Source organism: Rhipicephalus microplus, chromosome 2, assembly GCF_043290135.1.
Source record: "Rhipicephalus microplus isolate Deutch F79 chromosome 2, USDA_Rmic, whole genome shotgun sequence".
NCBI lineage: Eukaryota > Metazoa > Arthropoda > Arachnida > Ixodida > Ixodidae > Rhipicephalus > Rhipicephalus microplus.
In genome coordinates, this window is record NC_134701.1 from 163,537,312 (window position 1) to 163,543,311 (window position 6,000).

Below are 6,000 nucleotides of genomic sequence, written 5' to 3' on the forward strand. Positions count from 1 at the left end.
GAGCAACCATGGGCGGCAGGCGGAACGCTGGTAGTATTCAATTTCATGGTAGACAAGAGTACATGCATGTGACCATTCACAGCCATTTTAAAATGAAAGGAGTGGGTGGAGGTACACACGGGGATAGGCTTTCGTGTATGGCATAGTTATTTGTGGAAATGGTCTACACTTGTGCACACTAGTCACGCATAAGGGAAGTCCATGCGGCCAGGCCGTTGCACTCTTCTTGCCAATTGAGTACTGCAGGCCGCACTTTGGATGTTCCAGGGTTCACGTATTAATCGGTGGAAAACGGAGATTCTGTGTTTATAATATATTGTAAACGCTTGAAAGCACTGTACGTAGTCTACTACGGGAGAGCCATTGTTCAGAAAAAGATTGTTTCCACTATGTACAAAGCATCAATTATGCGTGGCGAGCCAGTGTTCAGGGCGTGTTTTCAAAAAGTGTTTAACGATTTATAGTGCTTGGTATTCTACTATGGGAGAGCAGAAAGCCGTCCCAGTTTACGCAACGCGTCCGCAATTTATGATAGGCAAGCTATGCAGTGTGTTTAGAAAAAGTTGTTAACGATTTAGAGTACTTGGTACTCTACTATGGGAGAGCGTAATGCCGTCCCGTACTTCAGGATTTCACATCGATTCATTCCGCCAGTCACTGATGCCATTGCTTAGAACTACGAGTAGGACGTAAGCGCTGTGTCGTGTGCCAGTTTCTTCATTTGTTATTGTAGTGCGTAATTGCGCGCATAACCTGAAATTCAATCGCTGTAGCTAATATGCAGCTTTCATTCCCTATTGCCACATGTATGTTATCAAACACTGTTCAGAAACTCACCTTGGAGACCGAATAGTCACAGATATTCTGTGTGTAGGCCCAACTGCTTTCACTAGTACATTGAGTGCCGAATGTTTGAAGAGCAGCAGCAACTCTCACACAATTCGTAGCTCAGTATAACTCCGGGCACCCATGCACGCACAAACGCGCACAGGAACACGCACATAAACATGCTCAAGCACACACACAAAGGTGCGTACGCGTTTCATACATACGTCACCTGCCGTTTTACCGTTGCCTTGCTCTTTTGATCCTAAACCCACACATTCGCACTCTTCTATGGTGCCTGCCGACGCACACATAGAGGCAGCACACTCTGTGTATACACACATGCAGCGACATCGTATTTCGAAAATGCAGTCAGTCTTGGTGAATGTTTCGAAAACATTGATGTCCACAGTACATGATAACTTTATTAATGTTTTGATTCTCTTATCTCTCTCTTACAGGTAGATGAAAGAGCAGCGCTGTATCTGCCTCTCCTATACAGATGCACGAAGGAAGAAGCAGTGTGCCTTCGCAACTCCAATGAGACCCCGTAGCGCTGACAGCGTCATAATCATATTTATATAAATTACGGCAGTGATGCGCGAACTCGCGGACCTACATTAGAGCACATGCTGTAGCGTGAATTGCGTAATTGTTTTCGTCCCTAGCCCACGCAGCACTCATTGTCCTGCAGATGTCGTTATATTTTCTGCTTTATCCTGAAAACGTTCATTTTTACAAAACGTTGATTGCCCAAAGCACAGATATTGCGTTACATCAAAAGGAGATACCATTATGGTCGAAACGAAGAGAGAGAGAGTAAAACTTTATTGAAGGGGAAAGGGAGAGGGGCGTTTTAGAGCCTTTATGGTTGGGGCCCTACGTCCAGGGCTCCACTGGCCTTAGCCGCCCGCCGGACTTGATCCAGTAGTGCGAGCTGCACTCCTGGGTCCGAGCTAGCGAGGTGTGCCTCCCACTGCTCCATACTAGGTGTTAAAGGTTCGCCGAGAAAATTGGTTATGTCGCTTGGTTTACGATCGCACCCCCACGATATGTGGTAGAGAGTCGGTCTTCCGCCGCACCACGGACATACAGCCGGGTAAAGAGTTGGATGTATCGCGTGTAACTTCAGTAGGTGCGGAAATACATCCGTTTGAATTTTTCTAAGGTCAGTGGCCTCTTCCCCATTAAGGGATCTGTGAGGTGTTCCACATTTTTGACGCGTGAAGCGCTGGTGAGCTAGAATCTCCCTAGGTAAAATTGGCATGGTCAATGAAAGAGATGGATTCTCCGCTCGGTTACAAAACGCACGAGCTAGAGCGTCCGCCCTTTCATTGCCTTCGAGACCTGCGTGTCCCGGGCACCAGATCAAGCGATGGTGGTGAGTGAGTTTGGATCCTAGCAGCCTCAGCCCCATTGCTGGAAGGCGGCCCCTTAAAAAGAGCCGGCAGGCTTCCTGGGAGTCGGATAAAATAACTGATGGCTCCCCTCTACGCTCCTGAAACCTTAAGGCTAAGGCTATGGCCATCGTCTCCGCCTTTGTAGCCGAGGTCGTGCGTACGGAGGCACTCGTTAGCAGCGTCATGTTGTTGTCGACAACAGTAATTATGTGTCTCTGCCAATCGAAACTGGCCGCATCGACGTACGCGACATTTGAAGCTGAGCCGAATTGCTTTCGAAGCCAGTTTACCCTCGCAGTACGTCGCTCAGCGTGAAAGTCGTGATGCATATTTTTGGGCACCGGTGCGATTGAGATTCGCCTGCGGACCTCTTGGGCTACGTCGACCAGCTCCTCATCAATGTGCTGTGGGTGGGGCGAAATTCCTATTCTAGTGAGTATCGCCCTGCCTGCTGAAGTTTCACTTAGACGATTCCTCTGAGACATGAGGACTGCGGCACTGAGCTCAGCATAAGTGTTATGTATACCGAGAGCTAGGAGCCGCTCGGTCGGTGTGCTGGTGGGTAGACCAAGTGCTGCCTTAAAAGCGCTTCTAATGAGCACATCCACCTGGCTCTCCTCACTTCTGTCGAGTGAGTGGTACGGTAGGCCATACGTCACTCTGCTCAAAACTAAGGCCTGGACAAGCCGGAGAGTATCCTTTTCTTTCATGCCTTTTTTATGATAAGTGATGCGACGGATCATTCTAGCTATCTGTTTAACCGTAGTCTTTAAGGTGGTTATCGTGTGACTGGCTTTGCCATTGCTTTGGACCCAGAAGCCAAGTATACGGGCCTGAGTAACCTCGGCTATGGCATGGCCGTCTACCTGTAAGTTTATGTCACCGTTACTTTTGTAATACTTACTGTGTATTCTTATGAGTTCAGATTTTTCAGGCGCACAGCTCAGCCCACTTTTTCTTGCGAACTCTGCCACAGCTGTCGCAGCAGCCTGGAGGGTCTGCTCTTTCAGCGCCAGTGAACCCTTCGTAGCCCAGAGTGTGATGTCGTCCGCATACAATGTATATCCAAGGTGCGGGATTGCTTCGAGCTCGTGAGCAAGTCTGCGCATAGCTATGTTAAAGAGCAAGGGGGAGATGACTGCCCCTTGCGGTGTGCCTTTATTTGGCATCGAGAACGGCACCGACCTCGTGTCGCCTATCCCAATAGTTGCCGTCCGCCCAGAGAGGAAGGATTTAATGTAGTTAAATGTACGCTTTCCGCAGCCGATTGTGTTGAGTTCAGAGAGAATGGCCTCGTGCGAAACATTATCAAAGGCCCCTTTGAGGTCGAGGGCCAAGACCAAATGTTCGCCTCCCCTGGGTACGCAACTCATGACCTCTTCTTTTAAAAGGAGGAAGGCATCCTGGGTTGAGAGTCCGGAGCGAAAACCAATCATGGTAGCGGGAAACAGATTTTCTTTTTCAATGTAATTTTGAAGCCGTGTCTGTACTACTCGCTCGTAGAGCTTGCCCATGCACGAAGTAAGCGAAATGGGCCGCAGGGCTCCGAGCGATGGTGCTTTACCGGGCTTTGGTATAGTTATTATTTTGGCTTCCTTCCACTCCGGAGGAACGTGACCTTGGGACCAGCAGTGGTCGTTAAGAAATTGCGTTATCTGCTCAAGAACCTCAGTGCTGAGGTTTCTTATCATAGCGTTTGTTATACCATCCGACCCCGGCGCAGAGTTCCGATTGGCTGCCTGGGCTGCCGCGAAAACCTCTTCTTTCGTGATTGCGGCGTCTAATGTGGCATTCTCGCTGCCGATGTACTCTAATGTACATGGCGGAACCACATCAGTACCGATATAACGGTCTTTAAGCGCCTGGATCAACTCTCCGTCGGTGCCGGGGTAGCTGTGTACTATTCTTTGAAGAATGCGGTTCATGGAGGACTTAGATTTGTCCGGCTCCAGCATGGACCTCAGTATCGCCCACGTCTGGCTAGTCCCTAGTGTACCGCGGAGAGAACCGCAAAACTGCACCCAACCATCGGTGGCAAGTTTCGTTGCGTATTCATTCGCTTCCTCCGACAGAGCAGCGATTCGCCTGTAGAGGCAGCGGTTGAGGCGTTGTTTTTTCCATCTCTTGATCAGGCGTCGCCTACTATCCCACATGTGCAATAGGTGCCGGTCTATCGCAGGCGCCTCAACTGTGCGCGCTATTTTCTTAGAGGTGGCATCATGCGTTTCTCGAATGAAAGCAACCCACCCACTGACATCACAGGGCGTTCGCTCCGGCAGAGGGCGCTTTCGAAAGGTCACCCAGTCTGTCATCACAACGTCACCAGCGACACGACGAACTTTTGGTGATGCTATAGAGGTGCTAAGAATATAATGGTCACTACCAAGGTTTTCATCGAGGTTTGACCACGTGGCATTTTTAATGTTGAAGGTGAAGGTCAAATCAGGGTACGTGTCCCTGCTAATGCTATTACCAAGCCTGGTGGGTGCTGTTGGCAGAGTGATAAGGGTAAAACCTAATTTAGACGTGGTGTTCTCTAATAACACTCCCTTGGGTGAATCCCGGACGTAGCCCCAAGCGGTGCTCGGAGCATTAAAGTCGCCCACCACCACTAATTGATCTCTGGTGCCAACGGCTCGAACTGCCTCGTTTAGGAGTGGGCCGAAGTCGTCTTTCCGGTTTTTGGGAGGACTGTATATGTTTAAAATTTTCGTTCGTACTTTTCCTCGTTTTTGTGGGAAGACATCGATAATTTGGTGATTAATGTCAGTCTGATCGTAATGGTCTAGCGCGACTGTCATGAAGTTACTCACCAGCGCTGCAACGCGGGGGTATTTTGGATCGTATAATGTGTAATATCCCTGCAATTTGACGGGACGGTTCCCAACTTCTTGCAGGCATATTACATCAGGTGGGATTAGTGCCGAATGGATGTAATTCTGCAATGCCGCCGCTCGTTTGTGGAACGTGCGACAATTCCACTGCCAGATTTCTAGGTGGTCGGAGTTTTGCGTGGAATTAGTTCGCGCCATGGTGACTACTGCCTTTATTGGGGGGTGTCTGCTTTCTCCGTGATTCGACGGTCCTTCGGTAGTGGACTGCTCGCGGAGGTAACACTGACCCGCTTGTTGATGGCACGCTGAATGCCTACAACTGAGTCATTAACGTATCGTCTTTGTTGTTCCGTTTCTGCTGCAAACTCTTTCCTGTACTCCGAAAACATTTGATGCATTTGCTGCATCATCTGCTCTCGGAGTTCAGACGCTGCTCGTTGCTGTTGTGATTGGAGTTCTCGCATTAAGTTCCGCAAGCTCTGCAACTGTTCCCCCATCTGTAACTGGCTAACGTGGGCCTCCTCGCTAAACCTCTGAGGTATGTCTACTTTCGCCGTTCCTCCCTCCAAAGAGTGGGCTACGGTTGCCCTGGAGATAGCATGAGTGGCGTTGTTGTTCGCCTCTAAGGCGTTAAGCCTGGCTTCAAGTTTGGTTTCTAAAGATGATATGATTTTGTGGAACTCCCGGCGTTCCTCCTTAATCTGGCATCGAAGTTTCTCGTTTTCTAAAGCAAGCTGCTTATTCTCGGCAACCATTTTCTGATATTCGGGATTCTCAATTAAGGGAGCAGATGGAGACACAATCCTCGCCCAGCTCACCGTGTTTGCTGGCTGGCAGGCGGCTGCCTCCGTCCCCTCTTTGGGCGGCGTCAAGATTTGTACCAGCGCTGTCTTCTTCTGCTGCTGATGCTGCTGCTGTTGCTGCTGCTGCTGTTGCTGTTG